The 15,175-nt window shown below is 42.4% G+C and overlaps 1 pseudogene; it reads right to left on the reverse strand.

Moving 5' to 3' along the window:
• Nucleotides 1–1,437: 1,437 nt before the first annotated feature.
• LOC138421959 (E3 ubiquitin-protein ligase RNFT1 pseudogene) lies at nt 1,438–14,161 on the reverse strand (annotated as a pseudogene).
• Nucleotides 14,162–15,175: the final 1,014 nt, after the last annotated feature.

The following is a 15,175-nucleotide window of genomic DNA, read 5'->3' on the forward strand; positions in this document are numbered from 1 at the left end:
CATTCCTTCCAAAGAAATCCCAGGGCTGATCTTCAGAATGGACTAGTTGGATCTCCTTGCAGTCCAAGGGACCCTCAAGAGTCTTCTCCAACACCACAGTTCAAACACATCAATTCTTCGGCTCTCAGCCTTCTTCACAGTCCAACTCGCACATCCATACTTGACCACTGGGAAAACCATAGCCTTGACTAGATGGATCTTAGTCGGCAAAGTAATGTCTCTGCTTTTGAATATGCTATCTAGGTTGGTCATAACTTTTCTTCCAAGGAGTAAGCATCTTTTAATTTCATGGCTGCAATCACCATCTGCAGTGATTTTGGAGCCCAAAAAAATAAAGTCTGACACTGTTTCCACTGTTTCCCCATCTATTTCCCATGAAGTGATGAGACTGGATGCCATGATCTTCGTTTTGTGAATGTTGAGCTTTAAGCCAACTTTTTCACTCTCCTCTATCACTTTCATCAAGAGGCTTTTTAGTTCCTCTTCACTTTCTGCCATAAGTGTGGTGTCATCTGCATATCTGAGGTTATTGATATTTCTCCTGGCAATCTTGATTCCAGCTTGTGATTCTTGCAGCCCAGTGTTTCCCATGATGTTCTAGGCATATAAGTTAAATAAGCAGGGTGACAATATACAGCCTTGACGTACTCCTTTTCCTATTTGGAACCAGTCCGTTGTTCCACATCCAGTTCTAACTGTTGCTTCCTGACCTGCATACAGATTTCTCAAGAGGCAGGTCAGGTGGTCTGATATTCCCATCTCTCTCAGAATTTTCCACAGTTTATTGTGATCCACACAGTCAAAGGCTTTGGCATAGTCAATACAGCAGAAATAGATGTTTTTCTGGAACTCTCTTGCTTTTTCCATGATCCAGTGGATGTTGGCAATTTGATCTCTGGTTCCTCTGCCTTTTCTAAAACCAGCTTGAACATCAGGAAGTTCACCAATTTATGCAATTCATGAAACTTTCTTTTTTTATAAGTTTTATATTGTAAAAGTAAAATATATCCATCAAAGATTTGGGAAATGATGCAAAAAGTGCTCCCAAAACTAAATTAAATGATTTATAGAATAGTAGTCTTACTATTCAGAGATAACTACTGTTAACATTTTTATTTTCTTCTAATAATAAATGCAGTTTTGTTTCTATGACTGGATTCATGACTCTGAAATTAGAAATGCCTCCTCTCTCTACAAAGAGAGTACTTTTTAAAATTATGACCAGATGATGACTTTTATTATAAAATACTGAGATGAATCCAAAAGGTCTCTCTTTCCTTTGAGTCTTATTTAATTGCAATGCTAAGTGATACCCAACTAATATCCATACCAACTCCTTCCTCTGCCCAAAGATGAGCCTATTCAACTGCCCCTCCCCCCTTCCCACATCTGTGGGTGACACATGAGTTGCCTTCTACTGGCAGCTGAGCAAAAATACTAGAAAGCAGTCATGCTCCGAGGCATGTGGGATCCTCTTGAACCAGGACTGGAACTGGTGTCTTGTGCATTGCTAGGTGGACTCTCCAGTACAGAGCCACCAGAGAAGGCCATGTAGTCTGCGCCTTTAACCAGCACAGAAGAACCTATAGAGATGCTCACAGCATCATGGTGATACTGAAGCTGCAGAACAGTCTAGTGTTACAGACAAAAAGGAAGAGGTTCCAAATCAAAAACTGAGAATGACTTAGAAATTCAGGTCTTACTCAACTGTGAGATAAAAACCATACTTAGAAAAAATGAGTGAGATAATTACTTCAAGTCATGCTTAATTCCATTTTAAAATTAGTATCATACATTGCAATGGCAAATTATAATATTATATAACACTTAGGCATATCTTTTTTCATGTTTTTTGATTGAAAAATAATAAATCGATTAGAAAAGCATGCTGAGTTTGTCTTGGCTAATTCTCCAAGGGAAGGCCATAACCCAGGCCTCAGATCACAAACTACTAGAGTCAGGTAGTGGGAACACCATGGACTTGGGATTTGAAGTCCTGCTCCAACATTTGCTAGGTGAGTTATTTACTAGGTGAACCTTGTTCACCTTGAATTCTTTACATAGGGAAATGGAATAAAATCTCCTTTGCAGTGTTTTCCTGAGGATTAAAAAAGACGGTGTCAGTCAAGTGCCTGGCAACGGAAGTTGGTTAAGAATTGGTCATTTTTATCCTCTGTTCCTCTTCATAACAGTTCATTGTTCGAAACATAGTACCCAAAGGGGAAAGAGCATCCTCATACCTTCTAGCCGTGGCAGTGCAAACCCTGTCATGGTGGGCATGGTACGAGGAGGATGGCTGCAAAGGGTAGCGAGAAGTAGTTCATCCTCAGCACAACAGCCCTACCCACCCAGGCGGGGAGCAGCAGCTCGGCCAGCAGGCTGGGAGCTGGCTGGCCTTCTCAGGCCAATTGGGATCAGATAAAAGCAGAGCAGAGAAGGGAAGAGAATCTCTCCCAAATACTATGCTAATCAGCTTCTTTTAAAATCTCTGAATCTTCCCAGGCTCACCCTGAGTCTCCAGTCTATACCCCAGTGTCCCGTGGGGATGCAGATGAAGATAGATAATTAGAAATATGATTCAGCTACGTTATAATATTACAGATTAGAGGTTTGATACAGAAAGGCTGCAGGGTGGTTGAGAATAAAATAATTACAGCCCCCCCAGGATCCTGCCTCTGACATCTCCCCTTTGAAGAGCCCAAACAGCCTTGCCAATATTCATGGGCTGCTCATCCTTGATCCCAACATTGCTAAGAAATGGGAAAGGGACAAAAGGAACAGAGAGGCTCTTCCAGGGCCCTAGTTGGTGAACACCAGTTATTGGGCTCCGAGGAGCACTAACAGCCATGAGAAGGCTCCCAAAGTCCATGCCTCCAAATTTCTTGTGGAGACAACATTCATCTAAGAGCTAAGTGGCAGACACTAAGTTATCGTGAAGGAGTTAGGCTTCTCCTGAGAGCTGAATTATGATTGTAGCAGAGTGAGTGAAGCTTGATTTTTTTTTTTTTAAGACTATTAAGAAGTGCTGCTTGAACTTTTCTGAGAGGCGAGGGTGCAAACTTGCCTGAGAAACCCAGGGACCTGTGAAGGAAGGCACTAAAGCTCGAATACCTCCTCTCTGAAATTCAGTTACTGAAATCTGAGGTGAACTAAGGGTCAGTGGGTGACCACAGCTGCGATCCCGGGACAAGGAAGCCTCTGAAACAGAGCTAATACTTTGAGAGAAAAATGAGAAAGGAAGGAGAGCGGCCTGACCCCACCTCCACCCTCCCTTCCCCCCAACCTCCACCCTCCCTCCCCTAAGCTGCACCTCCCCTCCCACTCCACCACACCTCCCTTGTCTTGCTTCCTGAGCCAACCGGCTGCAGGAAGTAACAGAGAATCTTGTCCTCTAGGGGGCAGTCTGGAGCCTTGGGATGTGGCTGCGAGGGCGTCTAAAATGGTGCCGCTGCGGATTAGCCCCAGGTTGGTGTGTTACCCCCCGGACTCAAGAGTAGCACCAAAGGGTGAGAAGTGAATGATCGTCCTTTTTTCCTCCTGAAGAACTTCTGCAGCCTGAGGGATCTTCATTGAATCTTGGTGGATAGGAAGCAGAGCCCAGCCATACCACCTTGCAGGACGTGGGGCTGACGGGTCTGCAGACCGTGTTGGCTAAACCTGCTTTCAGTTTGCACAGAAGCTTAACAGCTGAGGGAGTGTTCATCTCTGCCTGGATCTGCTAAGAAAGATTGGTTTTCCTGCTTATCTGAAGAGCAGTGGGCTTGAGAGTTGTATAGCTGGGGAGTGGGCATTTCTATCCCCAAACTACAAATAGTTTAAACGTTAAACTTAATACACATTAAACCGCTTCAACAAAAGAGGAGAGGATGCGCGTTCCTGTGGTTCAGAGCTTGGGCTCTGTGGTTAGACACTCCTGATTTAGAATTCTGTTTTCCATCACCAAGTAGTACCTCTGTGTCCTTGACGAAAGGCTCGGAGTCCCTCAGCTCTGTTTCCCCATCTGTTATTATCCTCAAATGGGGACAATAATACCTATCTCCCATAGAGTTGTTATGAGAATTAAATACGGTAAGTCATGCAAGGTGTGTGGCACCTAGTAAGCCTCAGTAAGTATTAGATTTAACAAACCCATCTCAGCACCAAGGTAATTCCATGGGAAGAAAACTGAATTTGAAAAGTCCCTCCAGTGGACCCAGCAATTTGTGTGTAACAGTAAGTATACTTCACCAACACTGAGAGAATCATGCTGAGAAATAATGAGCAGTTTGGTGAGAAAAAAGCAAGTAAGTTTGGGACAGGCCCAGAACATTCTGAAGGACTTGGATGGTGAGCGGATTTAAACAGAACTCAAGGCGTCCTGTTTCCAAAATGGCTGTGCCATTTGGGGAATAATTTTTGACTCTCCCTAAAGATTTCCAGTTTTGTACAAGGACATTCCCTGTTTTAGTTTTTCCTCCATTTGTTTCTCCCTTCCCCCCAATCTCCCCAGTGGATTGCTCCTTCGCATCTTTCCATTTAAATTCTCATTTGAAAATAATAATGTGTGCAACTGTTCACTTGGTATTTTGGTCCAATATGCTCCACTTCAGACACAGGAATGCCTTCCTGTGAAACGTGTCACAGAAGGACTGGCAACACCTCTTAGGACGGTGGTGGAAGAGATAAAACTTCATACATTAGGAATCTTCTTGACAGGCCTTACTAGGCCTGAGTCCAAGATGAAGCTGAGAAAAAATGAAAAGGGATTTGGCTGACAAAGCAGATGACAGGCAGGGAGAGCCAGTGAAAGGGAATTGGCCAATGGCAAAGGGGGAATTGGCAGGGCTTTGTGAACCCCTTGCTGAAAACCCATAAACCTCAGATTGTCCGTCTGGCACATCGGTCCTCTGAGGCACATCGTTTTTGCCTGTGGAAGGTGCCTGCCAGGAAGCTGCACTTCAGGGGGCGCCTTTGGAAGAGTGGGTCGGGTCTGGATTGGTGCCCAACACCAAGTGGACGGGGATGAGAAGAAACCGCTTACAATGAGATCTCAGGGCCGGGAGATGGGGAGCCACTCCTGTGGCTGACACTTGTGAGTCAGAGTGATGGGAAAAGATGTTGAGAAACAGAGAAAGAGGACGGGGTGCTGGGGAGGGAGGAGGTGGCAAGTGGCACTGTTTATTCAGTCAGAGACTGTCAGGGCCTGCCTTCTTCTGTGACGGGGCCCCCCCTTGCAATTACTCATCCGCTCTTTCGAAACGCAAGTCCACCTTCTTCCAGGTGAATAATCCACTCCTCTGGGTGTCCCGAATGAGCACTTACCCTCAGGAGTAAACTCTCTCCGGAGGAAAGTCTGTGTTTAAGTGCAGGGTTGCCACGGGCTGAGACGATGCCTGAGAGCAGGACTGATCCTCCTGTGGTGGGAGAGCAGGACCTTCTCTTAGAGCCCTCCAGGGCTTTCCTCTTGTCTTAGCGTCGTGCCTTTTGGTGCCAGGCATCCAGAACTCCACTTCCAGCCTTCTCTTGTGGGCCTCCCACTCAATTCTTTCCTTCCCAAGAGCTTCCTGGCTTATGACCCATATTTCCAGCTTCTCTCCTACCCAGATTTGCTTGACCATGTTTCCTTTCCATGGAGAATTAGCAGGGAAAAGTGCGTGCTAAGGTGTTAATAAGCAGCAATAATTTGGTGTGATAAACTCAGTCAGAGCATAATGCCCTAACCGAGTGCTCCCTAACCTTTTCTCATGTCTGGCACAAACAGAAAATGATAATAACATTCCCATTGTTGCTGTTTAGTCCCTCCGTTGTGTCCAACTCTTTAGCGACCCCATGGACTGTAGCCTGCCAGGCTCCTCTGTCCATGGGATTTCCCAGGCAAGAATACTTGGACTGGGTTGCCATTTCCTTCTCCAGGGGACCTTCATGACCCAGGGACTGAACCCACGATTGGCAGGGTTTCTTTACCACTGGGCCGCCAGTGAAGCCCACTACTGAGGTTAGTTTACTATTTTGTTGTATTATGTTGTTGTTATTACTTTACATATTTCCACACCTGCCTCATTCCAAAAACGACTCAAAATGGGAAAGATTCTTTGAATCATGTTCTTCGGTAAGGATTTAATCTCAAAGTTTAAGTTACTTGGTGTTTGATGAATGACAGTTTCAAAACTACCAAGGTTTATGGTGAAATTATTTTAAGATTTCGTTTGCCTGATTTTAATTTCGAACTTTGTGTTAAAGTATCAATGAGAGTTACAGTTGTGTGTGTGTGTGCATGCATGTACCTGCGTGTGTTTGTTTTTAATTTGTATTCCATATTGTTCTTGAAAGGGCTTGACATATCTTACAAAGAATTTGAGTCAACAAAAACAATAGTTTTGTACTTGAGGGAGAATGTCTTTTAAAAACAATTAGACTTCTACCTTTCAGCCAGGATTCACCAGTAACATTTTTTCTGTTAATCAATGGAATTTTGATAACACACTTGAAGTTTATGCTTCTTCACTGTTGTATGTTTCTCTGCTAGCGTTTTTCAGCAGCAGCAGAGGAAAGTGGAGGTGGAGAACTGAATCAAAGAACAGACTCATTTCTGTGACGCTTGACTCAAATTTTCTTGCTAAGGTTCTAAAATCTCTAAATACATGTGTGCTATTTATTCTAGATACTTCTGGGTCAGTGGAATTTTAGTCCTCCAAATGAAAAGTTTTAGAAACAGCCCAGTCAAGATTTATTTCTTGTAAAACGAGTCAATCTCCAGCAAAGAGAGCCTGTCCTTCCGTGGGACTCAGCACCTACTGAAGTAGGATTCACAAGGCAAAAAGTCAGCTGGTCAAGACTTTTTTCTTGCTTCCAACTCTGTCTATACCTCAGTATAAGTGTTGCGATGTAGTTGCATACACAAGTTACTCTATCTTCTAGGAGCAGTTAGCTAGCTTTTTTTTTTTTAATTGGAGGCTAATTACTTTACAATATTGCCGTGGTTTTTGCCATATATTGACACGACTCAGTCATGGGTGTACATGTGTTCCGCATCCTGAACCCCCCTCCTACCTCCTTCCCCATCCCATCCCTCAGGGTCATTCCAGTGCACCAGCCTCCCTGAGCACCCTGTCTCATGCATTGAACCTGGACTGGCAATCTATTTCACATATAATAATATACATGTCAATACCATGTTTTGGAGATCTACCCTCCAAAGGTGGTTAACCAATGGATGAAGAACCCTCGCCAGAATCAAGATCTTTGAGATGGTAACTTATTTATTTCATCAAAATATAATTAATTTACAATATTGTATTGATTTCTGCTGTTCAGCAAAGTGATTCACTTATACATAAATACACATTCTCTTTTTATATTCTTTTCCATTATGGTTTACCACAGGATATATAATTCCCTGCACTATACCATAGGACCTTGATGTTTATGCATTCTATATATACTAGTTTGCATCTGCTAACCGCAAACTCCCAATCTATCCCTCCCTCATGTCGCACCTCTTGGCAACCACAAGACTGTCTGTCTTTGAGTCTGTTTCTGCTTTGTGGATAAGTCATTTGTGTCATATTTTAGATTCCACGTATAAGTGACTTCATATGGCATTTTTCTTCTCTTTCTGACTTACTTCAGTTAGTATGATAATCTCTGGGTCCATACATATTGCTGCAAATGGCATTATTACATTCCTTTTTATGGCTGAATAATATTCCAGTGTGTGTGTGTGTGTGTGTGTGTGTGTGTGTGTATGTGTGTATCATATCTTCTTTATCCATTCATCTGTCAATGAACATTTAGGTGGTTTCCATGCCTTGGCAATTGTGAATAGTGCTGCTGTGAACATAGGGGTGCAAATACCTTTCTGAATTAGAGTTTTGTCTAGATATATGCCCAGGATTGGGATTGCTGGATCATACAGCAATGTTACTTTTAGTTTTTGAGGAATTTCCACACTGTTTTCCACAGTGGCTGCACCAGCTTACATTCCCACCAATGATGTAGGAGGATTCCCTTTTTACCACACCCTCTATAACATTTGTCATTTGTAAACATTTCAGTGATGGCCATTCTGACTGGTGTGAGGTGGTATATCATTGAGTTTTGATTTGCATTTCTCTAATAATTGGAGATGTTGATCATCTTTCATATGCCTTTGGACATCTGTATGTCTTCTTTGGAGAAATGTCTATTTAGATTGCTTGTTTTTTTAATGGTTTGCTTGTTCTTTTGTTGTTGAGTTGTTTGTGGTATTTGTATGTTTTGAAAATTAATCCCTTGGTGGTCACACTATTTGCAAATATTTTCTTCCATTCCATAGGTTATGTTTTGTTTATAGTTTCCTTTGCTAGGTCACTTAGTATCATAAATAAAATTAACTATATGTACACCAGGAGGCCAATTGATTAGCATAGGAAATGTTTGAAATAGTTTTTAATTGGTGAGATGAATAGTATTCAAAAATGTGGCTGGTTAGTAGTTTCACGCAAGAATGACTGCTATGTCCTGAATGAAGTATTAACACCTGGCAAGCTGACAAATGTCTGTATAGCCAAAGATATTATTTTTCCAGTAGTCATGTATGGATGTGAGAGTTGGACTAGAAAGAAAGCTGAGTGCTGAAGAATTGATGCTTTTGAACTGTGGTGTTGGAGAAGACTTTGAGAGTCCCTTGGATTGCAAGGAGATCCAACCAGTGCATCCTGAAGGAAATCAAACCTGAATATTCATTGGAAGGACTGAAACTGAAGCTGAAACCCCAATACTTTGGCCACCTGATGCAAAGACCGGATTCACTGGAAAAGACCCTGATGCTGGGAAAGATTGAGGGCAGGAGGAGAAGGGGGTGATAGAGGATGAGATGATTGAATGGCATCATCTACTCAGTGGATATGAATTTGAGCAAACTCAGGGAGATAGTGAAGGACAGGGAAGCCTGGCGTGCTGCAGTCCATGGGTTCACAAAGAGTCGGATATGACTAAGAGACTGAACAACAGCAAATTGGCTTGGATAGATTCCCATTCCATGCAAATTTCAAATCCATGCTTCAAAGTCCAGAAAGGACTCACTTTCAAACATACAGAGTTTATTCATATAAAGATGGTAAACTTACGGTTGTATCTTTCTTCCCTTAACATTAAGGGTCTCTGGTTGCCTTACTTGTCCCTGAAGACCCTGCTACTGTGGTTTCTAGGATATTTTCTAAATCCTTATATATAAATTCTGGGACCCTGAGAGTTGCCTGCTTGAGCACTAGCTGTGCTCCTTTTCTGTGCCATTTCCTTATAAAACATTGGGTTCTAAACAGGTTGCAGTAGAAATCTGGAGCCACTGAGGGAAGAGTGGAAACTGGGTAGAATGTTCCTCCACTGTGCGGGCTGTGATGGGACGCACTGCCAAGTTTTGAGGAGAGGTCCACTGCAGGATTTCTTTTGAGATATTAGGCTTATCAAGTTTATTTTCAAAGAACACAGTGCCATTCTGAGTTTTATTAGTATTTAAATGAGGGTTAACCACTGGCTAATTGTGTCGGGGACAGGTCAAGCCAGAGCCTGCCTCCGGCAACAGGTTGGAAAGATGACTAGAGCAATGAGGGGGAATTGAAAGGCCTGTTGAGAAGCATCAGCATAGAAGCGTCAGCATTACTGGCAACAGTAATGGTTTTTGTTTTATTCTCCTCTCTGAACTAAGTGGAGCACTGAGGACCTTGAACAGGACCTTTGGCCTAGAGTGGATGAGCATCCTCCCCAGGGCTGTAGGGCACTGCATCAGAGAACCTCTAGGGGGCAGCACTCAGATTCAGATCTCAGTGAGACTCAGCTGCAGGGCTGTGCAGGCATCCAGGAACACCATCTCCTGCTTCTCAGGTAAAGATTAGTGCACATGCAAAGATAAGACCCCTTGGAAAAGACCCTGATGCTGAGAGGGATTAGGGGCAGGAGGAGAAGCGGATGACAGAGGATGAGATGGCTGGATGGCATCACCGACTCAATGGACATGAGTTTGGGTAGACTCTGGGAGTTGGTGATGGACAGACAAGGAGGCCTGGCGTGCTGCGATTCATGGGGTTGCGAAGAGTCGGACATGACTGAACGACTGAACTGAACTGAACTGAAAGATAAGGAACATTTCTCAAGCAGTAATAAGGTCTTGAATACAAAAAAGCAGCAAACCAGAACATTCCAACAAGAAAACAAGAACAGACTAGTGTGTCCAAAAGAATACAAGCCAAGTTTCACCAAGTTTTTATTGAGAACAAACTGGATGATTTTATGAGAATCCTAAAGTATAATAATCATAATTGGATTATAATTATATTTAACATTTGGTCCTTGTTCCATATATGATTCAGTCATTCTCGGTCATTTTGTCATTTTTATGAGATCTGGTCATGAAAGTTCCATAAGCATCCTGGGTTTACTTACAGAGCACGACCTGGAATGGTTGTCTCCTCCCTGCTAATGGAAGTGAACATTCTGGAGACACTAGCTGAACAGACCTCAGGGCATTTATTTCTGGATCTTCATCGTATCTCACATTCACCAATTTTAACTCTATTCAGAGAATTCCTCTCGTGGTCCTGACCAGTCTGAAAAGTAAATGACCAGTCACTTCAAATAGTGTGTGAATTTTATTAAAAGAGGAGATAAATCTTTAGATTGCCTTTGGGAAAGTTTCAAGCCGGGTGATTTCTGACACAGACTGCTTCTCCTCCCTGAAACACCTGAAAGTATCCTATAGCTCAGCAATGTTTGGATCCTCACTTTAATTGCCTACGATTCAGATGTGAACTGGTGTGCCCAGTCTGAGACATCTGGGTGAATTCACACATCTGTGAAAACCCCAGGCCTTGCCTGATTTCTGCTGATTCTCAGAGTGACTGACACCCTCCTGGTCCCTCCTCCTGCCTCTGGCTTCTGGGTCCACATGTGCTGTCTCTGCATCAGCCTCTCCCGACCCAGCAGTAATTCTCAGCCCTTTGCCATTTTATACCAAAAACTCACTCTGTAAGCATTTCACGAGTAATACATTGTACTGAAGGTTTGAGACTCATGGGTGAAGAGTGCATGGGTAGGTCATGTTGCATTATTCAAGGTGTGACTAGGTCCCAGTAGTTCTCTTTCCTATTCCCTTTCCCTTCCCATTGTCCCTGGAAGCTCCATGATCTGCTCCCTCCATTAGCCAAACTAACCCAGGTCCTCTTAGCTCCTAGCTCTGCCCTGCCACCAGGGATCCGCAGAACAAAGTGTCATCTGTGTAAAAAGACCTGGACTTCTTAGAAGATAGCTAGAAATATAATAACAGCAACAGTTCATGACTCGATGGACATGAATCTGAGTGAACTCCGGGAGCTGATGATGGACAGGGAGGCCTGGTGTGCTGCGATTCACGGGGTCGCAAAGAGTCGGACACGACTGAGCGACTGGACTGAACTGAACTGAACTAATGTATTGAGATCCAGTCTGAGTCTCTGCCTGCTTTGAAAGGCACACAATGTTTTAGGAAAGGAGCTGAATTTAGAGTCAGTTTCTTGGGGTTAGAGCCAGCAGCACCCCTCAGTAGCCATGTGGTAAAGTCAGCAACCCATTTCAAACCTCAGTTCATCATCTGAAGAGTGAAGATGTTACTAATATTTTGAATTGTTATGCTGATTCAAATAGTTTTGGAATAGTTTAAGCAGTGCACTCTGGAACACGGAGCAGCAGTGCCCATGATGTTCAGCTTTTCAAGACTGAGGAGGCTGCTGGCCTTTTGGGTGCGGCGTGTCCTGCATTGTGCAGAGATTCTAGGTAACACAGACTACTTCATTACATTCCAGATAACATGCCTGTGGAGAAACACGTCTGGGCACAATGTGAGGATAAAGTATGTGGCCTCTGACCTTCCACCTTTCACACAAAATGGAGGTGGATTCATATACAGTGCAGATGATTCTTCAAAAACAGTTTCCTCATTCTGTGTTATTCTAGCCCTATCTTTGTTCGAAGGTGGTAGTTTCTGTGGCATCCAGTGGCATCACCAAAATTTTAATTACAATCTTCAGATTTCTTCTATAAAGAGTGCTTCCACTTAGGATATTTTTGTTTAATCTTTCAGTTGAAACTACATTATACCCTCCCAAAGACAAAAAAGAAGGAGAAAATTATGAAACAGAGGCCACAGAAATTTTCCACATGATGAAGATACAAGGAAGCAAGTGATTCATGCATTGATCAGCTATTGATGTCAAGTATTAATAGTTGCCTTTTGTTTTAATCCATGTGAGTTATTTTAATAGCTACTTCAGGATAGTCCATGATATTATACAAAAAGGAAGATCTGAACATTAAAGCTGATGGAAGGATGGTATGCGTGATGTCCACAAAACAAAAAGCAATATAAGTCATCTATTCTTAATGATTGCTAATCATACTACAGAGAAAATTACAATATTAAAATATATCATTATCAATGAATTAATCTTCCTTAGAAAATCTGATTATTACAGGTAAAATATAGAATTTAGAACTTTCATTTTAAATACAAATTTTATTTTAAAATTTTAGAATTTTTTCAATGGGAATTATAAAGGTAAATGATAAAGAAAATTTTACATTCAGGTAATATGTCTTAAAACATTATGAAAAATAGTTTTTATTAAGAAAATGATGTCAGGAAAGGGTAGCTGAATTCCCCTAAAACCGTAAGTTCCAGTTATGCAATTATTTTGGTAGCATTAATAAGCAAACACGTTTACAGTTTAATACTGCAGCTATCTGTCAAGTAATTAGGAAGAATAAATGTTGCATGTGCATTAGGTTGAACATTACTTACATATATTTTTAAATATGGAGTTCTTTCATTTAATTTTTTGATAATTTGGACTACACACTTAAGTCTTATTGTAATACTTTAAAACCATTTAGAAACATTGTCCTTAACGTCTAGCCTTGAAAACCCATTCTAATGCCTTTATCAATAGTCACTGTAACCAAATGAAATCGGTATTTTTTGGCCTTAATGTGAAGTTTAAAACTTCATATACTCAAAGCTGTGTTGAAGTGACTCCATGTTTCCATTTGTTTATATGGTCTGAAATCACCGTTCTGTACAATGGTCATGTTTTTTCTCTCCACAAAATATATGCTGACAGATGAGAAGAACTGGCTTTTCAAATTCATCTTGACATATTGAACAAATATCATCTGCATCTGAACACTGTCTCTTGCTGGTAGCCACTCCATAACTTGGTCATGTAAAAAATATTGGCAAAACCTGTCTGAAAATTCTTAGATGTCAAAAAAAGTCCAAAAGGTTTAGTATGAGGTAGAATAAAACCAGCAATATTCCAAGAATCCATCTAATTATGTTGCTAAACTCCTCATAGCTTATAAGGTAATGAAACCAAACTGGTATGGGAACAAAAGTTTGATAATACTGACACAATTCTTCTAAAAGCATATACCAGTAATTCTAGGATTTAAAAGGCACAATGAAAGAAGGCATTTTAAGTAAATAGGCATTTTAAGCCCATGAAGAGGAATGTCAGAATGAAGCCTGTAATTCCAACGAATCAAAGTACTTCCCAGAAACTCTAATGGACTATGGTAAGAGTTTTTAAAATTAAGCTGTAATGAAGTGACTGAGAATAAAATGTATAATATGAAAGAATGGAAAATCCTGCTAAGACTATCAGTAACCAAACACACTAAATCTCTGAGCACCCTTCTCTTAAACCTGGTTTACAATGCTTTTATTTGCATATATGAAAGTTGTGAGCAGTCCAGTTCCAAGAGCAATTCTTGTTACGTGCTGCATAACAAGTTTTACACCCAGAATCAAAATATATGGAAGACTTTTTTGCAATCCCTTGAAGAGGTATTTGAATTCTGAGAAGGAGCTACGATGATCTCCAGGCTCTGTGTTGGTTACATCAGGCTGCCTTGCTTCATTGTGGGAGTGACTCCATAACTGGCTGTGTACACATCCATGGGAACAGCTATGGACTCCTGACCTTATAGTAGTATCTCTGGAGCTTAGATTTTCAGCACACTCTTTAGGTATGGAGTTTATCTGAATATGAACATCTCTAGAATAAAAGCAGGAGGCTTTTCCTGTCAATCTTGTTTGGACACATTGGGAGGCTGAGGCATCCTCACTGACTGCAGCTCCAGAAGGGCTGAGCAATTGGCTAAAGTTGGTTTGCATGAGCCTTGAGATCCAAACTTCTTTACTTGTGGGTTCTGCCTCCTCTTGTGACATTGAGTGGACTGAGGCCCAGGCATTGACAGCAGGAACAGTGGGAGACACCCTGAGGCTTTCAGTCAGGGCCATCACCATCAAACCCCACCACCAGCATCTCAGGCCTGCTTAGCAGCCCAACTAGTTGTCTTTCCAATGCCAGTATTACCCAGTTTGGGCTTCTCAGGTGGTGCTAGTGCTAAAGAATCTGCCTGCCAATGCAGGAACTGTAAAAGATGCAGGTTTGATCCCTGGGTCAGGAAGCTCCCCTGCAGGAGGGCATGGAAACCCACTCCAGTATTCTTGCCTGGAGAATCCCATGGAGAGAGCAGCCTGGCAGGCTACAGTCCATAGGGTTGCAAAGAGTCGGACACAACTGACAGGACTTAGCATGCACATACACACGTTACCCAGTATAAACAACTGTTGAGCTAAAGGAAGTACAAATTTCACTACCTTTCCCATCCTTCTCCCTCAGTTCTTGATAAGCCAGGTAGACATAAATAGGGCCCAGATCCCCAGCCCCCAGACCTCCAGGAGCAACACAGCTGTGATCCTCTAGCTCTCCATCTGCCCATCATGTTGTGGAGAGGCCTACCATCTATAGACCCGACTCCTGGTCTACTGTCCGGTCCCCCACCTCCACTCTGCCTTTATTCTCAGGCACGGACTCGTGGCTACTCTTCCTATTGTGGAGGGAGTCCAGGTGAGGTCGGGCAGGAGGATGTGTACGTATTGCCCTCGGGCCAGAATCTAGACGACAATGTGCATTCCTCCCACTGACTGCATTCCCGGGATTTAATGAGCTGTTTTGACAGATGCTTGATGAAGTGATATTTTCTCACAGATATTTCATGATTTATGTAAGGAGGAAAAAAAGCTGGCCTCTGTGGGCTTCCAGGGGAACCTGCTTCAGATGAGGGTTGAGGGCCGTGCTGACAGGAAGATACGAGATTTGTAAGCCAGTGTGATTCTGTCTCC

This window comes from Ovis canadensis, chromosome 16 (assembly GCF_042477335.2).
Source record: "Ovis canadensis isolate MfBH-ARS-UI-01 breed Bighorn chromosome 16, ARS-UI_OviCan_v2, whole genome shotgun sequence".
Taxonomy (NCBI): domain Eukaryota; kingdom Metazoa; phylum Chordata; class Mammalia; order Artiodactyla; family Bovidae; genus Ovis; species Ovis canadensis.